This window comes from Macrotis lagotis, unplaced genomic scaffold (assembly GCF_037893015.1).
Source record: "Macrotis lagotis isolate mMagLag1 unplaced genomic scaffold, bilby.v1.9.chrom.fasta BILBYCTG006, whole genome shotgun sequence".
NCBI lineage: Eukaryota > Metazoa > Chordata > Mammalia > Peramelemorphia > Peramelidae > Macrotis > Macrotis lagotis.
This window is the reverse complement of record NW_027421913.1, coordinates 79690-104619: the sequence shown is the minus strand read 5'-3', so window position 1 is coordinate 104619 and position 24930 is coordinate 79690. Positions and strand designations below refer to the sequence as shown.

The following is a 24930-nucleotide window of genomic DNA, read 5'->3' as shown; positions in this document are numbered from 1 at the left end:
TGTTTACTTAAACTCTACAATTCTTTCTCTGGATAAAGATGGTATTCTCCATTGCAAGGTACTCTAAAATTGTCCCTGATTATTATATTGATGAAATGAGCAAGTCCATTAAGGTTGATCATCACCCCTGTTCAGTGTTCTTCTGGCTCTGCTCCTCTCACACAATATCAGTTCATGCAAATATTTCCAGACTTCTCTGAAATCCCATCCCTCTTTGTTTCTAATAGAATAATGGTGTTCCTTAACATATACCATAATTTGCTCAGTCATTCCCCAAATGATGAACATTCACTCAGATTCAAATTCTTTGCCACCACATAGCTGCTATGAATATTTTTGTATAAATGATGATTTTACCCTTTTTCATAATCTCTTCAGGGTATAGACCCAATAGTGGTATTGCTAGATCAAAGAGTATGCACATTTTTATTGCCCTTAAGGCATAATTGCAGATTGCTCTCCAGAAAGGTTGGATGAGTTCACAGCACTACAGGCAATCTATTTGTTCCAGATTTCCCACATTACTTCCAACATTGAACATTTTCCTCTCTACTCATATTGGCCAAGCTGATAGGTGTGAGATGGTAACTTGGAGATGCTTGCATTTGTATTTCTCTAATCAGTAATGATTTAGACAAGATAGCTTTGATTTCCTTATCTGTAAATTGCCTTTGCATATACTTTGACCATTTATCAGTTGGGGAATGCATTGTTTTGTTTTTTATTTTATAAATTTGACTTGGTTCTCCATATGTATTTTAGAAATGGGTCCTTTGTCAGAAATACTAGTTGTAAAAATTGTTTTACAATTTATTTCATTTCTTTTGATCTTGGTTACAGTGGTTTTGTTTGTGCAAAAGCTTTTTAATCTAATGTAATCAAAATTATCTAATTTGTTTTTAATGTTCTCCATTTCTTGCTGGGTCATAAACTCCTTCCCTTTCCATAGATCTGACAAATAAACTATTCCTTGTTCTCCTAGTTTTATTATAATATTGTCTTTTATATCTAAATCTTGTACCCATTTTGATCGTATCTTGGTATAGGGTGTGAGACATTGGTCTATTCCAAGTTTCTGCCATATTAATTTACAATTTTCCCAACAGTTTTTATCGAAGAAAGAGTTCTTATTGCAGAAACTGGACTCTGGGTTTATCAAATTGGTGATTACTATAATTGTTTCCTTCTGTCTTTTTTTACACCTTATCTATTCCACTGATCCATGCCACTCTGTTTCTTAGCCAATACCAAACAGTTTTGATGATTGATGCTTTATAATATAATTTTGGATCTTTTAAGGCTAAGCTACCTTGTTCTGTGCTATTTTTCATTAAATCCCTGGATATTCTTGACTTTTTTGCTTCTCCATATGAATTTGGTTACAGTCTCCTCTAGCTCATTAAAATAACTTTGGGGAGTTTGATTGGTAAGGTGGTAAATAAGTAGTCTAATGTATTTAGATTTGTCATTTTATTATTTTGGCCTGGCCTATCCACGAGCAGATGATATTTGTCCAGTTATTCAAATCTGATTTTATTTGTGTGAAAAGTGTTTTATAGTTGTTTTCGCACAGTTTGAGTCTACCTTGGCAAGGTAGACTACCAAGTATTTTATATTATCTGAAGTTACTTTAAATGGAATTTCTCTTCCTAATTCTTGCTGCTGAATCTTCATAGTAATATAAAGAAATGCTGAGGATTTACATACTAGACTATTAAAATCTACCTCTATTACCTAGTCTGGCTTCCATTTTCAATATACATGTCTTTTAAAAACCTTTTAATTGGTTGGTGAATTTCCCTGTGCTTCAACATCAGTCTTTTCAGATAAATGTCATTTTTCCTTCTCAGGAATTTTTTTCCTGTTGTCTTCAGTATTTCAGTCTTGAGCATCTACCATTCTTTGTGGACTGATTTGGCCTTTAGTAACAACAATAACTCAGAAGGACTTTTAAAGAATATCATCTTTCCCAAAGACAGAGTTGATGGTGTCTGAATATAGATTGAAGTATGCTTTTTTAAAAAAACTTTACTTTTCTTGAGGTTTCTTTTGGGAGAGGGGTATACTTTTATAACAAAATTATGGCAGTCATGCTTTGCATGACTGCGATTTTTTAGATTTTCCCTTTGTTGGTCTTCTATCTTCTGAAGAATTAAATTTTCACTAAGGCAGATGAAGAAGTTCTTAATTGTTCCATTTTTGGTGAGAGAATTTCTGGATAATTCAAACTTTACGTCACTATTTATATTATGCCTTTGCACCTGACTTGTGATATTTCCCAAATGCCTCATTCATTTCTTCTTTCTGTCCTGATATTCTTGTATAATGCACCATGCTTCTCTTTCTCCCCATTCCCATTCCCAAACCCATTTCCTTCCATGAATATACCTTCCTGATTATTTGGAAAGCCATAAGAGGTTTGAATCTTATCTTACTATGGTTTTTACATGAAAAATTAATTTTGCATGTAAATGTTTCTATTTACTATTTTAACTAAATTATATGATTGCATTTTGATATATCTTACACTTACAACAAGGTATTGTGTTCTCCTTTAGCTTAAACATAAAATACATTCTTTTTTAATATTATGGTAGTTTTGTCTTTAAGAATTAGAGCTGAAGAAATAAGAAAGCTGGTCTGTGGAGCTTGATTTGAAAACTGTAGTTATCGAGAACATAGATAACGAGAAAGTACAGATAACTGGAATTTTCAAAAAATTATTAATTGGATATTATACAGCAACATTATTGATTCAGATAATGGTGACCTTGAAGGCTTTTCATATCTTGAAAAATCTTTTGATTGAATTACCATAAGTTTAACCATGTCTAACAGTTTGTTTTAATTATTGAGCTAATAGTATATTGGATTTTTTGTTTTATTTTACTTTTTAATTCTCATTTTGTACAAATGTTTTTTTTACATTAATAAAATATTCTTGTTTAAGAGTAAACAAAATACCCCTCCCCCCATAAATATAGACTTGCTTGGGCGATAAAGTAAAGGGGAGAGAAAAAAAATTAAAATTAATAAAAATAATAGTAATATTTGTAGGTATGTACAGGTGGTGCAATGGACAAAGCACCAGCCCTGGAGCCACGAGCACCAGAGCCCACGTCCAGCCCCATAGACCCAACAATTACCCAGCCGTATGACATGCAAGCCACCTGATCCCCACTGCCCTGCAAAAAACCAAAAAGAAGGAAAAAAAAGATGCAAAATAAAATAAAAGAGTAATAATAGTAGGGGTGGCTGGCTGGCAGACAGAGCATTGGCCCTCGAGCCAGGAGCACCCGGGTCCAAATCCGGCTTCAGACACCCAACGATTACCCTGTTATGTGGCCCCAGGCAGGCCACCCAGACCCATTTGCCCTGTACCCTCCCCCAAATAATAATAATAAAAAATGTGCTTCAGTCTTTGTTCCAACACCAACAACTCTGTCATGGGTGGATCCCATTCTTTATGGAAAGTCCATCACAAAAGTTACTTCCATATTTTTCCAACGTTGCCATTGCTGATCACAACTCCCTCCTTTCTTATTTCTCATTACCATGTACTATATTTTCTCTCTCCTTTCACTCTGACTCTGCTGTAGGGTCACTGAATGGCGCAGCAGAAAGATCCCTGGTCCTGGAGCCAAGAAGCCCTGAGCCCCCATACCACCCCTTAGACCCAGAATCCACCTGGCCCTATGGTCCTGGACAGGCCTTCTAATCCCAGCCCCTTGCAAGAAGTAAAAAAGAAAATGTGTTATATCTGACCACTCCCCCCATGGTCCATCTTCTCCTCCTTTATTCACATCCACAACCCTTCACCCTGTTCCCCCCCCCCTTCTTACTCCAAATACCTATACCCCATTGAATATATATGCTGTTTCCTCTCCTAGCCACCTCTGATGAGAGCAAAGGTTCCCTCATTCCTCCTTGCCTCCCCCCTTCCATATCATTGCAATAGCTCATTGTAATAAAAAAATGTTATTATATGAAATATCTTGGCCTATTCCCCCTCTCCTTTTTCTTTCTCCCATTACATTTCCCTTTTTTTCTATTGACTCCATTTTTACACCATATTTTATCTTCGAATTCAGCTTTCTCCTGTGCTTCAACTATAAAAGCTCCATCTACCTGCTCTATTAACTGAGAAGGTTCATATGAGTATTATCAGTGTCATTGTTCTATGCAGGAATACATGCAGTTCACCATTATAAAGCCCCCCATATTTTCCCTCTCTCCTCCAATCTCCATGCTTCACCTGAGTCCTGTATCTGAAGATCAAACCTTCCGTTCGTCTCTGGCCATTCCAAAAGAAACATTTGAAATTCCCCTGGTTCATGGAAAGTCCATCTTTTTCCCTGGAAGAGGACATTCAGCCTTTCTGGGTAGTTCATTCTTGGCTGCATTCTAAGCTCTTTTGCCTTCTGGTATATTATATTCCAAGTCCTACGAGCTTCCAGTGTAGTTGCTGCTAAGTCCTGTGTGATCCTGACTGTACCTCCATAATATTTGAACTATGTCCTTCTGGCTGCTCGTAATATTTTCTCTTTGACTTGGGAGTTCTGGAACTTGGCTTTAATATTCCTAGGGGTTTTTTTTTTGGTATCTGCATTTAAGAAGATGAAAGTAAAGGAAATGGAAACACCCATTGTAGACAACCTTGCTCAATGAGATTAGTTAGGAGAATTAGGAGAAATAAATGTCTTGGGTGGATTAAATAAGGTTTGAAGATGGGAGAGACATGAGCAGTAGGGAAGGTAGTATGCAAGCAATAGAAAGACAGAAACTGAAAATGAGTGAGAGAGGCTTTCAATGGAAAACAGAAGTTTGTATTTTTTACATAATAGACAGCCATTTAAGGCTTCATGAACAGTCATAATCAGACATGTGCTTTAGGAGTTTCATGTTGACAACTATCTGAAATGGGGTATTGGAAAGGGGAGAGACTGTCATAAAAAAGATGAATAAGAAAGCTATTTCAAAAGTCCAGTTAGAGGACATTAGGGATTAGTCTAGAATGATTATGGTATCAGTGGAGAGCAGGGGATGAAGAGGGGACAGGGATGTCGAGAAGATTGTTATCGACAAAATTTGATAAATAGTTAGATGGATGGAAAAATAAAGATTGAAAACATGTGATTTCTTTCATTTTAGGTTAAGTTTTCTAGCTCTTTTGAAGCTAAATCCTAAGAGATCTTGGATCAGTCACATGAGCTGTAATTTAATTTACATTTAGATAAGAATAGTAAAAGAATTGGTTAACCTAAGGAATATTGGAAAGAAATTTTTCATCTGATTTATCTATTCTTTCAGAATAATATAATTTAAAATTATTCCATGCTTCTGTATTTCTAAATTTCAGATCAAAGTTTGAGATCTGTTTTTTGAAACATTTATTTTTAAACCTCCTAACATTAACTTATATTTATATAATGCCTTATGGTCACAAAACTCTTTATATACATTTTTTTCATAAAATATCCTTGTGAGGTACGGAAGTATTATAAATATTATTCTCATTTCATTAAAACAGAATGTGAGAAAGCAAGATTTGCATAGAAGTCACATGACTAGTATCTGATAGGACTTTCTCTTGATTTTGAGTTTTCTGAGTCCTATTCTCTCTTAATTCCTTTCCCTTTATTAGACTGCTTTTGGTATCTAATGATTTTAAGGGGGGGAAGCTCAGAAATTGTACTTTATTGGTCTTTTTTCCCCTGTATATTCTTTCACTTAATCTCTTACAATCCTGACTAAAGGTACTTCTGACCTTTCCTCTAACTGGTATTCTTCTTAAATTTTTAATCTATGATTTTCTTCGCAAGACTTTGGTCTTTTACCCCTTTTAGGATTTTCCTCCCTAACATTGTAATTTTTATTTTTATTGCCCTTTTTTGCATTTAGCATATATTAGTTGGCATCCCACTGCAAATACAAGCTCTTTTTGAGGTTAACCTATGTAATATTCAAAAATAAAACCTGATTCCTTATAATTTTATAAAAATGACTCAATGCCTTGGGTTTCTTCTTCAGATTTTAGAACTCTTTGCATCTAAAACCCTCAAGGAACAAAACAACAAGCTTATCAGAAAAAGAAATGACTAAGTCAGAGATAAATATAATTGAATGTTAGAAAATAATTGAAACAATAAATCAAGAACTTTAAAAAATACCGACAATTTTGATAATTATTTAAAAACACTCTCAAAGCATCAGAATGAGAAATGAGAATAGAACGATTGCAGCAAGTCAAAAGAATTGAGAGAATTACCAGTTATTGTGGTTGTTAAGAAATTTCATAATCTTAAAATTGAAATACCAATATGACAAACAAATGGTGAATATCCTATAAAAAACCTCTCATGAATTTTGAGAGAATTACACAAGAAAATAAGTCCTAAATTTCTCCTTACTTTTGGCAGTTTGCCAAAGATGGGGACAATGTGATAACAATCAATGTCAGAGGAAGGCAGGTACAGTAGTGTGCACCTTCTTCAACAAAAAGCCCTGAGTGGCCCAGTCACTTAATCTCATCTATAAAATGGAGTTATTTATGGCATTTACCTCCTAGGATTGTTATAAAGATCAAAAGCAATAATAATTTTAAAGTGCTTAGGCCAAAGACTGGCACATAGAAAGAATTTAATAAGTTCCTGATTCCTTGAAAGTCAAAAATGAATTCAAGTTTATGCTAGAATATTCAGAGCAATATTCTTTGTGGTAACAAAGAAAATACTGTGAAATGAGAAAGGATAATATTAAGAATTTAGAAATCATGAGATTTCTATTGATGCAGAGTAATATAAGCAGAACCACTTCCACGTCATATGTACAACGACTTAACAATATTGTAAATATTGAAAAAAACTTCCCCAAAATGAAATTGAAGCATATTCTAGCTCTTAGTCTGGATCTATGATCTAATGGAAAAAGCTAATTAAGACATGGAGAATTGATGATGAAGCATGTTTCTTTTCTTACTGCAAAAGAGATAGAGGTGAGGGACACTATTCAAGAGTTTATATACAGTGGCAGATACAGTATATATATATATATATATATATATATATATATATACACATATATATGAAAGATTTTTTTCACTAGACAGTCTTCAGTTCAATGGGAAGGGGAATAATGACTGAAATACAAAGAAAAGGCAACCCCAAAATTAATAATTGTTCTGTGTTGTTATCAAAAATTAATTTTATAAAGCTCAAAGTGATAGATGACTTCTAAATTTTTGCAATTTCTTTCTTTTCTTCATTTCAATAAACATTAATAATTAATTAGTAATTTAGTGATGTATAATATATACTACTAAATAATTAATTAATAAACTTAATAAATTGGTTTTGTTACTAGACTTGGGGTGGGGGAGTAGAGAAACTCATTACATTATACACTGTATTACCAAGGAATTATATTAGATATAAAAGAGTGCTAAATAAAATGTGAAGGAAAAGGTAATTACTAATGAGAAGAGAAAATTTGAGTTGGATTTTAGAAAATGAATCTGGAGTCAGAGATTCAAATCTTGATCCTGATAATCCTAGATGATCTTGGAACAAGCCACAATCATTCTGGGTCTCAGTTTCCTCATTTGTAACATGAAGGAGTTGACGGATAATCTCTACAACCTTTCTGGGTTTGTGTCTGTGATCCAATAAGAAGCAAATTTTCTTTTAAATTTGACCTTCACTTTCTTTGTTTTCATGACAACTCTTCTCCAGGGCCTTAACCATTTCATATCTAGAAACTGCCAAAGTCTTTTAGTTATATTCCCTACCTTCAGTTTTTGTATTCTAGCATTGCTAGAATAATCCTCCTCACATACTTTAATTAAAGATTACAAATTTTAGTCACTGTGCTACCTAAAAATCTAGATAGCATTGAAAACTCTGTCAACTGCTTGATCTCTTCCACATCTTTCTTTATTTCCCAGTTAAATGCAAAAGAAACCATTATTATAATAGTCCTGGTTCTTAATTCTTCATCTTTCTACAAATTATTTTCTGATCCTTTAGCATGCTCTACTTAATGTGTGCTGCCATTATGTGAGAAACTCTCAGAACTGAGGACAAAACATGGCCATTCCTGTTCTCTCTTCGGCAGCACGTATTTGAACTATACAGAGATTAACATGGCCCCTGCACAAGGATGACACACAAATTCGTGAAGAATTCTATATTTTTTAATTTATAAATAAAGTTATATTAACCAAAAAAAGAAAGACAGGAAGGATGGGAATTCAGGGAAGCATGGAGGGATTTACATGAACTGATGCTGAAGAGGATGAGAAGAACCAGGTGAACCTTGTTGTACCCTAACAGCAACATGAGGGTGATCATCATCTTCGATGGACTTGCTCATTCCATCAGTGCAGCAATCAGGGAAATTTTGGACTATCTGCGATGGAGAATACCATCTGTATCCAGAGAATGAATTGTGGAGTTTGAACAAAGACCAAAGTTTATTACCTTCAATTTAGAAAAAACGAAACCATTATCTCTTTATGTAATTTTTCTATCTCTTATACTTTATTTTTCTTCCTAAAGGATATGATTTCTGTCTCATCACATTCAACTTAGAGCAATGCATACCATGGAAACAATGTAAATACTAACAGACTGCCTCCTGGGGGGGGGGGGGAGGAAAGCAAGAATAGGGGTAAATCTATAAAACTGAAAAAAAAAAAAAAACAACATACCCATTTCAGAAAGTGTTGGAGTAGGCATTCTGTATTCCTTAATACTTAAAATTCATTTAGTGACAGCATTGGATCATGGAACACTAGGGTGTTGAGTTAGAAGGAAATCTGGCCCAGTTGGCTAAGTGATTTTCTGATGATCATCCAACTAGTTCGTATAAAGTACTAAATATAAATTGTTTCCATTTTATAACTTAATATCATAAGTCATTTCAGAGGAATGTATGAATGAGAAAGATTTTGTAATTCAACAGGAAAAGTTTAATTTTTATTTAAAATTTTAACTTGAATTTTAATATTTAAGCTCATATCTAATGAGTAAATAAAACTGGTATATTCTGTTTAATGGAGTGATACCACTTATATAACTTAAAATTCACATTAAGACTATTGCAGCACTATATGTATGTATATCTATATATATAGTTATATATATAGATAGATAGTTAGATAGATAGATAGATAGATTTTACTTAGGTTTCCTCAAGTTTTGGTCTAGTGTCAGATATTGCTTTCCTCCTAAATTTTTATCAATAAAATTTTACATATAGGAACACGGTTTAGGAAGAATTGGGCCTTAAAAAAATCTAAATTTTTAAATTATTTTTATATCATCACTTGAGTTTTCTCAGTTTTGTCAATTGTTTTAAACAAGATTTAGTTCTTAGTTTTATTGGTAATGTGAACATTTTTAAAATCTCAAATTTCCAAAAAAGTTCTATGACAGACTGATTTTTAAAATGTGATTTAATAGATTTAAATGAAACTTTATTTAAAAGGAAACTTTTTTTGCATCCCACACATTTCAGATGTTCATGTCTCTTCAAGTAAAAATAATCTCTTCTCTCATGTACTTTATAGTCCACTTAGGGGTGATATATATATATATATATATATATATATATATATATATATATATACATGTAGATATGTACTAAGTAGATACGAAGTCATTTTCATGAATTCATTATCAACTGACAGGAGGATGAGACCAGAAAATGGTTTGGTTAGAATGAGATACTTGGGTTGATTCTTGAAGGCAACCATGAATTAATTCTTAAGGCTGAAAGGAGAAAGATGCTTTCTAAGCCTGGAGGACAGCAAAGAATAGAAATAAAAGAATCTTACATGAGAACAGTAAGGACAATTTGACTGTGTGAAGGGCTTAAAATGCCAGGCATTTTAACCTGTATGTAATAGGAAACCCCTGGAGTCTTTTGAGCAGAAGAGGCATATGGTCAATCCTTCAATTTAGAAAAGGGCCTTTGCCAGTTGTGTTGATGATGGATTGGAGTAGGAATAGACTTAGAGTAGGAAGACTAATTAGGAGAATATTACAGTAGTCCTGGTAGGAGCAGATGAAGACCTGAACTTGTACAATGTTTGTCCTACTCTTTTGTACAGTGTATATTGTCTTTAGGCTTGCATTCTTTTCCTGTTCCTAATTCAATATTATATTATTTTTGTATTCTCATCTTACCTTTACCTTGAAGATTCCTTAAATTCTTTGAGGTACAGCTCCTTTTTATAAGGGCCCTTTCCTCATTCCCACTCCCCCCCATTTACTAATGTCCTCTCCCTCAGAAATCACTTTATATTTGCTTTTTAATATAGTCGACATTTTCTAATCTATGCTCTCCTTCTCCCTAAAAAGTTCATTGAAGGACAGGAAGGGACTCTTTGGCTTTTTGTCTTTATGTCTCCAGCACCAAGCAGAATATCTAGTACATAGAATTTGTTTCATAAATGCTTATTGAAGTGAATGGTTTTTGCTTTAGTTAGACTACTGCTGGATTGCTACTATTTTTCATTACTTTTTATTTCCATTTACAAAAGCTAATAACCATGTAACATCAACCGTTATTAAAAACCTTTGTAGCAGTTATAAAACCACTCAGATTACAAACATGGCTCCATGCCTTTTATTGCTGTCCCTTTCTTCTCTCAACATTTCTGCAAAGCAACGCTTTTCTTTCCAGATGTACTGGCCAACATTTTTTGCCTTGACTCCTATTTGCACACATCTTTTTATCTTATTATCTTAACCTGGTTTGATTTTGTTATATTTGTAAGCTAGGAGTAAGTAAGTATGCATGTGTTTGGGGGTAGTGTGGAAAGAACCTAGTATTTGAACTGGAATTGGACCAACCCCTAACCTTGCCAGATTAACCATGTATCCTAAGACAAGTGGCTGAACTTCTATGATGTTTTTCATTTGTATTTGTATTTGTATTTGTATTTGTAATATCTTACTCTGTTTCCTTCATAGTTTGCTCTCTGTAAACTTCAAAATTATATAGAAATGTTGACATAATAATATTTTATGTATAACTGTGCATATCTAATTGCTCATATATATATAAAATAAATTTTTGCTGATAGAATTTCACAATTTGACACAAAAAATAAACTTTCCCTTAGAATACTCTGACCATGAATTTCCATAACAGAATCTCCTCACGTCGATAAAATTACATAGCCCAACAACAAAAAAGAAATAAAATGCATCTATTAATTTATATAACCTTTCTTAATACATGTAAAATGACTTGAGTTTATTGATAAAAACATTTAATGTTCAAGTTCAGAACTTTTTCTAAATTGAAAAGTAGAAAGTATTCTATTTATTTTGAATTTATTTTTAGTATTTTAATGAGTTGGTAGAAAATTAAGTTTTCTTTCTGGTTCCTATTATCCAGCTCCTTCATCACATTCCATTTACAGATGGCATCACTACCTTAAATGACTAAATCTTGAGAAAAGGCAATATCAAAATAAGAACATTTGCCTTGAAATGCATCTCTGAAGATAATACTACTTCAATGACCTTGGGTAAATCATTTATCCTGTTTGGATGTCAGCTTATTCATCTGTAAAAGATTGCCCCTTCTACATTGAGATCTGTGATCCTGTGACCTTCTAGAATCCTAATTTTAGGTAATCTTAGGTTAGCCCACTGGATCCAGATGACTCAGGAGAGGAGTAAATGAGACTGGTGACTTAGCATAGCATTCCCTCACTCAAATACAATTCATATGCTTGTCAGGGCATCACCTCCCTGAATCATGGCTTTCTTTGAGAATGAAGGACAAGCATCATCAATATTTTTTCTAACCACGGACTAGTAGAGAGTAAGGAATAAGAAGACAAAGAATAGGCAAGACAGGACAGGTGGCCATATTTTCTCCTACTCCCTTTCAGTGCATTAGCAGTCTTGTTGTCCTTTAGGTATCTATTGCATATTCTTACTTCTATGATATAATAAGACAGTCTTTTTAGTCACCAAATGTTCTTCCATTTAGAATATATAAACTGCTCAGACATTGATTTACCACCCTCAGCCCCCTACCTCATCACCAGGGTACTAAGACCTGCATCAATTGAGGCCATAACATCAGCAGAATGCTGAGAAATTCTGGTTGCTGAGGTAATATAATAGAGTAGTTTCTGGTATTATTTTTTAGTTGTAAATATTCATTTTGTTCTAGCCCTAATAAATGGAGATTTAACCGTGACATTAAAATGTTTTATATTTTAGTGTCTAAAATATACTTGAATTTTTAGTTTCCTATTTTAGCAAACTATATTGTGAAATGACTCTTGTTTATTTTTCTGTAGATTTTAACATTTCAGTTTTTAGTACTACCTATTCCCCTTTATTTTTTTAATTTAAAGATTTTCTTTTTCAGTTAACAAAATGTACTTTGCCTGTTACATTCCCTTCTCTGCACAGATTAAAACAAACAAACAAACAAAAAAAACAAAAAAAGGCAAAACAAATTCCTTCACTGGCCATGTTCAAAAAAAGTCTCAATTCTCTTTTTTTAAAAGACAAAAAGGGTTTTTGGACACAATTGACTTTTTACAGTCTTTTCAGAACAGTATGGAGGAAACCATCTTCGAAAAATAGGAGTTAACTTCTCATATTTCACTTACGTCTAAATGTCTAATTTAAATTCAAATAGAACCCTTTCTTTATACTAATATAAAGTTTTCTTAAAACCAAAATGTTGCATCTTGAGATAGCCTACCTTTTAAATTAACTCTATAGTAAAAGTTGTTTTCATTTCATTTTAAAAGTTATTTTTGTTTATCTCATACTTCAAAGGCAACTAAAAGTCTATGGTAACTAGTTTTTGACCATCATGCAGATTTGATTTTATAGAATTTGGCATTGTGTGGTTCCACTAAAATGTAAACATGCTACATTTAATTCCTTTTACCTAGGCAAACAGAACAAAAAAAGGCAACTCTGGAGCTATCACTAAGCCATCACTAAGTTGTATGGTTGTGTATAATGCAAAATAGTAGTGAATGAAAAGAAATTGTTTTCCATACAAATTAAATAATGTACTTGTTACTACAAATGAATTAGACCAAGGTCTATTTAAATGCATTTTAACCCTTTATTTACTCTTTGGAACATATCTTTTGTGGTTATTTGATTAAAAAAAATTACCTAGCTTAAGAATCTTTCATTTCTAATCTGAGGGTCTTATTTCTTTCAAATCATTTCCTGGTTTGTCAAACATGTCTTTATTTTCCCAAAACTTAATTTTATTAATTATTTTATAATTTTTTATTATCTGGATATCAAGGTTTGATTTCCCACTTGTTCTAAATTGTAGATGGTTATACTTTCAGTCAAATTATTTTCTAAGAAGGGCAGATTTATAGATTTTTTATTGTTTTTAATAGATGTTTTACTCTTTTGGCCTTACTCTTTCATGGCAAAATTACCAAAGCCAAAGATATGCTTGCATATAACTATTATCTCCTTATACTCTATTCCTCTAAATACTGCCTTAAAGGTGTCTGTATTAGACTCAATATTATAGGCACTGCTCTATTTCTTTCCCTTAACCACAGTCACCACCTGAGAGAGAACTATTAAGGGTCTCAGTGATGGGATTTGGAGAGTATTAACAAGGGAGGAATTGTTGGAGAGAAAGTAGTTCACTTCAAAGCCCACAGTGTGTGAAGTCTCAAAAGTGTCATCATAGTTTATGATTTCATCTCTCTAGCTATATAGTGTTAATTTTTAAGATTGTTTAGTCATTTGAGGACAGGAATATGAGAAAGCCACTGAAGTTTAAAATGTTCTATCTGTTTTTCTCTAACTTGTAACTTTGGTGAATTCTCAGCACTCTGAATTTAAACCAGTGGTTCTCAAGTTTCTTTCCACAGAAGTTTCTCAAGGTGTACCACAAAACTTTGAATATATTCCTGCAGATAAAATGTATAATAAGTAATTTTATTTAATATAAATTTTACTTGGCCAGCATACATAGTATGATAGCTGTAGTGTTCACAAAATAAACAAAACTTGCCTATCACAGGTACACAATATTCTCAAAATATGCCACCCCTTGAATTTGCAAAGAACTCAACAAAAATAGCTGCTCTTACTGAAGGGAAACTGTGCATTTGTGAGTCTCTTGACTCACCCATAGTGTTGCCAACTTAAAACATTCACTGTGTTTCTTATTGAAAGAATACATGCCATGACTTTCTTCCCTCCTTCACCTCCAAAAAATAAACTTTGAGAACCATTGGCCTGTATATTATGTAATCTAGAACTTAGTCATATATTTTTTTCTCTATCTTTTATGTACCTTTCTATCCTTATTTATTTTCTAAGCTCTGCAAGGATGTGTGGTTATCTCTTGTAATCCTCAAAGCACCTAGCACTGTGCTAGACACTAAAGTATGCTTGAATATTTGTAGCAGGGAAATATAGGACAGATTGTGATGTTCAGTACTAATATTTGGTTTAAACTCCCTAGTTCTGGGCAAAAACAATGTCTTTACAATTGTTAATTACAGATTTTAAACATTTAAATACTTGAATTTTGACATATCCAGATTATTATAGTTATCTTTTAAGCATATTGCAAACAATTAAGATTAATAAGGAAACAAACAAGCAAAATGTTGAAAATAAAATTATTGAAATAATAATATTCTTTGCATTTTGTTTGTCTTCAGGCAAATGGTTATGAGCCTTAGAGTTTCTGAACTGCAAGTACTCTTGGGCTACACCAGAAGGAACAAGCACGGGCTTTAACACGAACTTCTCACAAAAACACTGCAATTGTTAAAGACTGGCTGCAGTCCTGCTATACAAATGAAAATTATAGAACTTTATAGGCGGAGATTTCCCAAGAAAATTATGACACCTGCTGATTTATCTATCCCCAATGTACACTCAGATCCCACGCCAGCAACTTTGTCTCCGTCTACCATTCCACAACTTACTTATGATGGTCACCCTGCAACATCACCATTACTTCCTGTTTCTCTTCTGGGACCTAAACATGAATTGGAACTACCCCATCTTACATCTGCTCTTCATCCTGTCCATCCAGATATAAAATTTCAGAAATTAACATTTTATGATTTGCTGGATGAACTGATAAAACCCACCAGTCTAGGTAAGGTTCCAGTGGTCTTTAATAATGATTTGGATTATTTTGATAACTATTTTTGGGGGGATAAAACTTTCCAATTTAGACCACTTCTTCCTGTGATTATGATAAATTATCCATGAAAATTTGGTTAATATTTGGTTAATTTTTAACATCTAGAACAAGGATCAGAACTTCTCTTAACATTATGTAATGATTAAATATATGATTTTTAAGGGAGTTTTATTCTCTATGGGGTCAATTTGACATAAGATGTAATCAAACAGTTTTGATCTACTTCTGGTCAATAGTTGAGTGAAAGGTAGTTGAAGTCAAAAGGAAATATTAAAAAGATACAAGAAGAAAAACAATCTGGAGTTTAATATCTTAAATAATTTATTAAAATATTTGTACATGTAAAGTTAAAAAGCTTAACTCAATTTAATTGATTAAATTTAAATTATTTAATATGTATTAAAGAAATTTAATATATTCATTTAAAAGTTCACATAAATAGTATGGTTTAAAATCAATTTCTGCTAATAGCAATTTCTAGATTCATTTTTTTCTCTTAGAACTTAATGATATCTATACCAGATGGAAATGGTTTTGATTATTCAGACAGGTAAATGATATCAGTTATCTAATAAAAGATTTTGTAGATCCATATTTGATCTAAACAAGCTTGTGATCTATTGGAATTTCTGGATTAACATAAGAAATATTTCATGTCCTCAAATATGTGTGTGTGTCATTAGATAGATATATGTTGACTTCTTTTTCAGTCATAATTCTAAAATAACAAATACAATAAAATTTCTTTTATTGAAATATATATTTTTAGTTTTTATTATCATGTCCATCATATCAAAGTTTATGGAATTTGAGTTCAGAATTTTGATTTTTATATCGCTATTCTGTATTTAATATAGATGGCTTTATTTGATTGCCTTACTTAATCAATTTTATAAGCTAATTAATTAAAATTGCTAAAATACTTTTATTTTTATATCATTAATCATCATTATTCTATGATATTGGTGACTGGAGTTAGAAAATATTAAATCTCTAATCTCTTGGGTAGGATTTTATTGTAGGTATTAATACTCATTTGAATAAATGAATATTCCAGGAAATATTTTTAATATAATCTAGTCTTTCCTATTTTTTTTTTAGATTTTATTTATTTAAGGCAGTGGGATTAAGTGATTTGCCCAAAGTCACCCAGCCACATAATAACTGTCTAAGGCTGGCTTTGAACTCGAGTCCTCCTGACTCCAGGGATGGTACTCTATCTACTCACTGCACCACCTAGGTATCCCCTTTTCTATTTATTCTTAAAATTGCTCAAATACCAGAGATTTTATGTTTGTGATAAATTATAATTATGCTTTTGTTTTCCATTAGCTCTCAACTTTCGAATCATTGCTGGTCTTTGTGTAAAAGAAAATTCTGATTCACTGTTGTTATACAGGCCAGTTGACAATTTAACCTTGAACTTAATAATACTGGACCCTAGTACTTCATTTTTGTATAATAGAAATATAATCTAATTGCACATTATTGTTTTTAAAATATATTTTATTTTAATTATTAATAGAAGAAATGCATTGTATTTGCTTAAAAGATACTATATGTACAATCTTTCAGAGTCTGAAAGGGGATTGTGAAAGGAGGATGATAGTTTTAAGATTGCATTTGCAAAGTGATTATCCTTTAATGTCTCAACCATGAGTCCAATATTAGTTTTTAGACTGCATCACTTAACAAAAAACTTGTCAAGGATTAAATGTAAAATTTAACAATTATTTATGATGGCAATGCTACAATGTAATCAAAATATCAATGAATATAATAATAAAGTGTAATAATGCCTCATGAATAGACTTTGATAATAACATGTGGCTTGTGGCTTGGACACATCTGGTCTAAACAGTTTAAAAGCAATATTAATATAATAAGAGCTGCAGCCCAAAAGAAAAAGGTTTCCAAGAAAGTCATAGGTCTAGAGCTAGAATGAAACTCAGAAGGAATCTATTCCAATTTCATAATTTTATAGGTGAGGAAACTGAGATACAGGCACATTTAGAGACCTTGCTCAAGTTCACACAGATAGTGAAAGTTAGAGTTGGGATTCAAAACTCAGGTCCTTTATCCCCAAGTTTATTGTTCTATCATTATACACACCGCCTCTCGAAAATTTGTAGAATCATAAATCTAGACTTGAGAGGGATTTCAGAACCATCTAGTCCAGACCTCTCAATTTTACAAAAGTTAGAAAACACTAAGAAACATTTAGTGGCTTCCTTAAGGTCATACAGGTAGTAAGTAGTAGAACTGGGATTCAAACCCAAGTTCAAGGACTCCACATTCATTGATCTTTCCACTATACCATATGCTTCATCCTTCCAGCCATTTTTTCCTAGAATATTATAATTATGTTAAACTGTTTTAATAATACATATTGTGACTTAGTCATAATTAAAGCATTCTGCATTCATCATGCATTATCCAGCATAGCCTGACTTAATCATAATTCATATCTTGTCATGTTATTTTTCTTAAATAATACCATAAAATTTTATTATTTTTGAACTTTTAAAATTTAGAAATATATAAAATTTATCTTCAGAATATGCTGTTGTATAATGCAAACATCTCAATTTTGAAGACTTCTGAAAGTGTTTTAAATTTCTGTTCCTGTTAGAATTTCCTGTTTAGGATCCTTTTAGACATTCTTCTGGTTAGTTAGTACTATTTATAATAACTTTTTTATCTTATTTACCAGGAGAGATGAAAAATGCATATGGGAAGGTGGCTACATGTTATAGGGGCTTAATGGATGCTTGTTGCATTTACTTCAATTGCAGTGTATTATGTTAGGTATTGGAGATACAGAAATGAATAAATAACTTGGTATCCATCCTCTAAGAGCATTCTGAAGTCTAGGAAGGGAGAAGGCAGTTATACAGATCCATCATGGAACATGAAGAGCCTACTATGTGCCAGGCTTATGCTAAATAAGCACTGGGATACAAAAGAAAGGCATAAATAAGTCTCTGTCCTCTATGAACTTGCATACTACTGAGAAAGACAACATGCAAATAAATGTTTACATCCATGAACAGAAAGGCATAATAAGCTTGATTGTGATAGGTATGTATATATATAAAGAGAAATGAAGTAGCGAGGAATGAGAAATTGAAAAGGAAGGAGGCATTTCTAAGAGAGTCGAAGGAGTTCTTAGAGAGAATCATCTTGTAAAAAATGAAGAATTCCTGTAGGATAGGTTTTGCAAATGCAGTCAGAGAGATGAGGAGGAAAGATTGTGAAACGACCAGCGGTCCAATTTGGGAAAAACATAATGTTTGAATAGGGTAATATGAGAATCAGAGGGTCTTTAATGCCTGGACATATTGTGATTTTAGATTTTTTTTTAAAAGTGGAAAACTTAATTAGGAAAATGTTGAAGGAGAAAAGATTGTGTTGACCAAAATACTTTCATGCACTGTGTGTGTGTGTGTGTTACATATATACACATACATTTACACATATTTTTATATTTTTTGTGAAGGAAAGTAAAAGTAAGCAAGTAAGTATAGATATATAAGTATTACACATACACATCCATTTACACACATTTATATATATATATATATATATATACATATATATATTTTGTGAATGCAAGTAGAAGCAAGTAAGTAGATATGGATATATATGTATTACATGCACACACATACACACACACACACACACACACACACACACACACACACATATATACTTAATTCCATCCCATCTACTTCAACAAATTGCCCCATTTCTCATCTTCACTCTTTCACTTATTTTTAGTTTCTACCTCTTTACCAGATCAGTTCCTATTGCCTACAAACATTTTCATGTCTCCCCTATGCTGAAAAAACCCTCACTTGATCTTTCTGAACCAAATATCATCCTAATCTCTTGTGCCTTTTATAACTAAACTTGTGAAGTTCATCTACAAAATGTATCTTCCATTTTCTCTTCTCTCATTTGCCTCTCTTGAAATCCTGTAATCTTGATTCTAATCTTATCATTTCACCAAACTCCTCTTTTAATTTCCAAATGCATTGCCCTTTTCTTTGTTCTCCTTGACTTTTCTGTTGACTTTAATACTGTTGATCACACTCCCCTTGATATTCTCTTCTCATCTGTTTTTTTTCCTTATATAAGTGAACTGTTCCTCCTCTGTGTCTTTTCTGGATCTTTCTCCAGATCCTCCCTTTAACTTGTAGGTATCCTGTCTTGGATCCCCCTCTCCTCTCCACTGTCCTTCTTCACTTGGTGATCACATCATCTTCCATGGATTGGCTGATTCTAGTCTCACATCTTCATCTGCCTTTCAGATATCTAAAACTGGATGTCCAGAAGATTATTAAACTTAAGATGTCCAAAACCTTACCATATCCTACCTTTTCTGTTATTGGAAAGGGTCAACACCCTCTTCACAGACCTTCAGACTTTCAGGAGTGATTCTGGATTCCTCACTATCTCCCCTCCACCCCCACCCCTGCCAAACCCCCATCTAATCTATAGGCAAGGATGATTGGTTTTTCCTTTGTAAAATCTCTGAAAAACACTCCTTGACACTACCACCACTTTAGTATGGGATCTAATCACACTCAGGATTATTACAAGAGCCTGTTATTGGGTCTGCCAGCTTTAAGACTCTCCCGACTCCAAACCATCCTTCTTTCTGCTATTAAAGTGGTTTTCCTAAAGTTCAGTCAGGATCCCATTCCACTCCCATCCCTCATACTCAGTAAGTTCCAGTGGTTTTCTTTTGGAAATAAAAACATATTGTATTTTGACAGCTTTCTCTTGCCTTTCTATTCTTCTTTCAATTTACTCTTAAATACATATTTTTCAATCCAGTAACACTGATCCCCTGCCTACTACATAAGCAGCACTCCATCTCTCTCTCTCTCTCTCTCTCTCTCTCTCTCTCTCTCTCTCTCTCTCTCTCTTAGACTATCAAATTTATTGGCATACAATTGGGCAAAATAATTCCAAATTATTACTTTAATTTCCTCCTCATTGGTGGTCATTTCACATTTTTTCATTTATGATATTAGCAATTTGGTTTTCTTCCTTTTTTAATCAAATTAACCAGAGGTTTATCAATTTTATTGGTTTTTTTATAAAACCATCTTTTGGTTTTATTTTTTAGTTCAATAGTTTTCTTGCTTTCTATTTTATTAATTTCTCTTTTAATTTTTAGAATTTCTAATTTGGTACTGATTTGGGGGTTTTAAATTTGTTCTTTCTCTAATTCTTTTAGTTGCATGTTTAGTTCATTCTCTAATTTATTCATATAAGCATTTAAAGATATAACATTTCGCCTGATGACTACCTTGCCTGTATCCCATAAGTTTTGGTACATTGTCTCATTATTTTCAATATCTAGGATAAAATCATTAATTCTATAATTTGTCCTTTGATCCACTCATTTTTTAGATGAGATTATTTAGTTTCCACTTAGTTTAAGTCTATTTCTCCATGGCCCATTTCTGTACATGATTTTTATTGCATTATGATCTGAGAAGAATGTATTCACTATTTCTGCCTTTCTGCATTTGATATTTTGGTTTTTATGCCCTAGTACGTGGTCAATTTTTGTGTAAATGCCATGTAATGCAGAAAAAAATTATATTCCTTTTTATCAGCATTCAATTTTCTCCAAAGGTCTATCATGTTTAGGTTTTCTAGAATTTTATTTACCACCTTTACTTTGGGTTTGTTTTATGGTTAGATTTATCTAAATCTGAGACTGGGAGGTTGAGATGTCCCACCAGTAGAGTTTTGTTGTCTGTGTCTTCTTGTAACTCATTCAGTTTCTACTCTATGAATTTAGATGCTATACCACTTGGTGCATGCATATTTAGTACTGAAATTGCTTCATTGTCTATCTTTAGGAGGATATAGTTTCTTCCTTATCTCTTTTAATGAGATCTATTTTGGCAGCTGTTTTGACTGAGATAAGGGTTGCTACCCCTGCTTTTTTCACTTCAACTAAAGCAAAATATATGTTTTCCAACCTGTTACCTTTTACCTATACTCTATATGTATCTCTCTCTGCTTCAAATGAGTTCCTTGCAAGCATTCTATTGTAGGAATATGGTTTTTAATTCATTCTACTATTTGCTTATGTTTTATGGGAGAGTTCATCCCATTCACATTCAAAGTTATAATTACTAACTCTTTATTGCCCTCTATGCTATCTTCCCTCTGTTTGTATTTTGCCCCTTTTTTGCTTTATCCATATTCCCCAGTATTTTGTTTCTGAGCACTACTACCTTCATCATGTCCAACCCCTCCTCCCCTTTCTTTCTCCTTGTCCTTTGCCCCTTCTTCCTTCCCTTCCTTCTGTTAGTTCCATTTTTCCTTCCCCTCCCCCTTTCCCTATTGAATACTTGAAATGTAAGATAAATTTCTTAGCTTAGTATGTGTATGTTAACTTTAATCCAAATCTGGTGAGAGTAAGATTCAGGCAGTTCTCACTTCCTCCTGTCTGCCCCTCTTTTGCAATAGGACCTTTGTACCTCTTTATGTGATATGATTTACCCCCATTCAATCTCCTCCATCCTCCCATCTCTTTAGTGTACTCTGTTTTTAAGGAGATATTTGTTTTTAAATCATTCCATCAGAGTCAAGAGAGAAGCCACGAGTGTCTATTACATCTGGCTAAATATACTTGGCTGCATTCCAAGCTCCCTTGCTGTTCCGAATATCACATTCCAGGCCCTTCGATCCCCTCATGTTGCTGCTGCCAGGTCCTGTGTAAACCTTACTTTGGTTCCTTGGTATCTAAATTGTTTCTTTCTGACTGCTTGCAGGATATTGTCTTTTATCTAATAGCTCTGGAATTTGGCCACAATATTCATTTGTGTTTTTATTTTTGAATCCCTTTCATTAGAGGATCAATGTATTTTTATCAATAACTATTTTGTCCTCTGGTTCCATGATATCAGGGGAATTTTCCATCATTAATCCTAAAATATTAAGTACAGGCTACTTTTTTTCTTCAATGTTTTCAGGAAGCCCAGTGATTCTTAAATTGTATATTCTGGATCTATTCTCAAGGTCAATGGTTTTGCCGATGAGCTATTTTACATTTTCTACTATTTTTTTCTATTTTTTGGTTTTGTTTAACAGATTCTTACTTTCTCATGAAGTCATTAGTTCCCACAGATTCCATTCTCTTTTTAGAAAAGAATTTTCTTCATTTACCTTTAGCAACTCTTTTTCCAGTTGGTCAATTCTATTTTTGAAGGAGTTTTCTATTTGCTCAGTTGATGTTTTGAATTATTTTCTTTTTGCATTTATCCAATTGTAGTTTCCAAGGATTTATTTTATTGTTGCAAGGTGTTAATTTTCTCTTGAGTTTCTTTTCCCAGTTTTTCCAATTGATTTTTAAACTCTTTCCTGATTACTTCTAGGAAGACTTTCTGGGTTGGAGACCAATTCATATTCTCCTCAGAAGTTCTAGATATCCCTGAATTAGGATGGCCTTTCTTAATTTTCCTAAGATCTTGTTTTGGGGAAAGGGCTGGTACACAGACCTTTGGTGTTGAAAACCCTAAAGTCTTTGCTTACTGGATTTAGTAACTTCAAATGGGCCAGTCAATAGGGGGTGCAGGTTCCTTCCTCTGGAATGTCTGAGACTTTGATTCAATGCCCTATCTGTAGTCCTGGAGGGCGTGGGGTGGCTGGATACTGTTATCCTTGAGAAATGTGGGCTTGGCCTGGGGTGATGTAGTTAATCTTCCTCTTCAGCTGAGGGAGCTCTCCTGCTCTCATCTGAGCCGCATGGTATGTGAGGGGGTGGGGATGTTACTATGTTTGTGTTGAGAAGAGTGATTCACTGAAAGTATGAATCTCAGGGCCCTGATCCAAGTGGATCAGTGTCCAGCTGCACTCTGAAACTCTCTGTGCTTGAACTCCCTTGGCTGGAGCTCCCCAGACTGCTGCTCTCATAGCCAAAGCCTCCAAGGCTGATCTTAATTTGTTCCTAGGGCTTCCCCTATGACCCCTAGGCTGACTCCTTGCTGTCTGCCTCTGGCTCAAACCCATTCCCCTGAGATAGACCTTGTTGATAGATATTCTTCTCCTAGCTTCTTTTTTCTGGGTTGTGTTGAATTTCTGTTACGAGGTTTGTTTAATATTAGTTGTGAGGGAGAGCCAGGAGACCTTATCACAGAGCCTGGCTTTTCTCTACCAACTTCGTCTGAAGTTGGCTCTCTGTCTCTTAGCTTTGATCATCTTCTTTGGCTACTGACCCATGCCTAGAATTCTATTTCTTCTCCCTTATAACTACTGACCTCCTTGACTTCCTTTGAGTCCCTAACTAAATTCTATCTTTTAGGGGAAGGTTTTCCTAACCCCTCTTAATACTAGTGCTTTCCTTCTGCTGATTATTTTCTGTTGATCCTATATGGAGCTTGCTTTGTTTATATTTGTTTGCATGTTGTCTCCCCTTTTAGATTGTAAGCTCCTCAAGGGCAGAGACAGTCTTTGTTACATTTTGTACCCCTAGTGCTTAGCACAGAGCTTGGCACATGACAAGTGCTTCATAAAAGTTGATTAATGGTAGTCTGGTGTGATGTTGTTGTTTGTTTTCCTGTTGCCTTTTGTTTTTTGTCTCATTACTCCTCTGTGTCACACTCCTTCTGTGATTTGAAGGTTTGGTCATCTAGCACTGAACTCAGGAGAGGGACAAAGACTGGATAGTTAGATGTGGAAATGTCTTGCCTAGTGATGATATTTGAACCCAAGAGACAGACTGAAGTCAGAGGGCATAAAGGGATTGTAATGGGTTGGGTTATGGATGATGACATAGAAAACGAGACTGAGAAATTACAATCTGGAAGACGGGAGGAAACTGAGAGAGCAGGAGGAAAGAAGAACATCTTCTGCGGGCCAGGAGTCTAGCAAATAAACACTTTATAATATCTCATTTGCCAAATAAATATCAGCAGTGTCATAAAAACTCAGAAAGAAGAAAATATCCCGGATTGGATGGTAATTAGTAGCATCAGATGCTGCCAAGAAATATAGAAGATGGAGAATTAAAAATGGATCCTTAGATTTGGCATTCAAAAAATCAATGGTAACTTAAGAGAGAGAGAGAGAGAGAGAGAGAGAGAGAGAGAGAGAGAGAGAGAGAGAAAGCAGTTGACTGAGGTTTGACCAGAGTGTAGGATAGAGGAAATTGAGCAATGGAGGCATACCCACCATAACTCGAAAGTGGTTTGACTGAAAAAGAAAGATGCTTTTATTATAGCAAATCTCATTTCTTAGAAATATAGATTTAAAGTTGAAAGTATGGCTACTATTCACTTTAAGTCAGGAGTAATATATTAGGCACCTACTATGTTGTAGACCCTATTAATCACTGCTCCCTGGGAACTTGCAGTCTATTGGTAGAAACAATAAGTAGACAGTTCTCTTGTATGCAGGATAAATTGGCTGTAATCTCAGAAGGAGACTAAAAAGCCTTCTTGAAGAAGGTAAGATTTTTAGCTTTAAAGGAAATTAGGAAAATGAAGTGTTCATGAATAATATTCTAGGCATGGGAGACAGCCACTGAAAATTCATAATCAGGAGGTCTAGTGAATGTCTTATGCAAGGAACAAGAGAATCAGTCATGGAAGCATAGAGAAGATATAAGAATACTGAAATGATAGGAAGGGGCCAGGTTATGAATAGCCTCCTGGAGCTGATATGGTACATCTGTTGTTTGTTTATTGAATTGGGGTATCAGACCTGAGCTTT

General features: G+C 33.7%; 2 pseudogenes; both read left to right on the top strand.

The window, feature by feature from the left end:
- The first annotated feature begins 8096 nt into the window (after positions 1-8096).
- Positions 8097-8192, top strand: LOC141504004 (U6 spliceosomal RNA; annotated as a pseudogene).
- A 6503-nt stretch (positions 8193-14695) lies between these two features.
- The window catches only part of LOC141503995 (E3 SUMO-protein ligase PIAS1-like), a 75285-nt pseudogene continuing 65050 nt past the window's right edge, over positions 14696-24930 (top strand).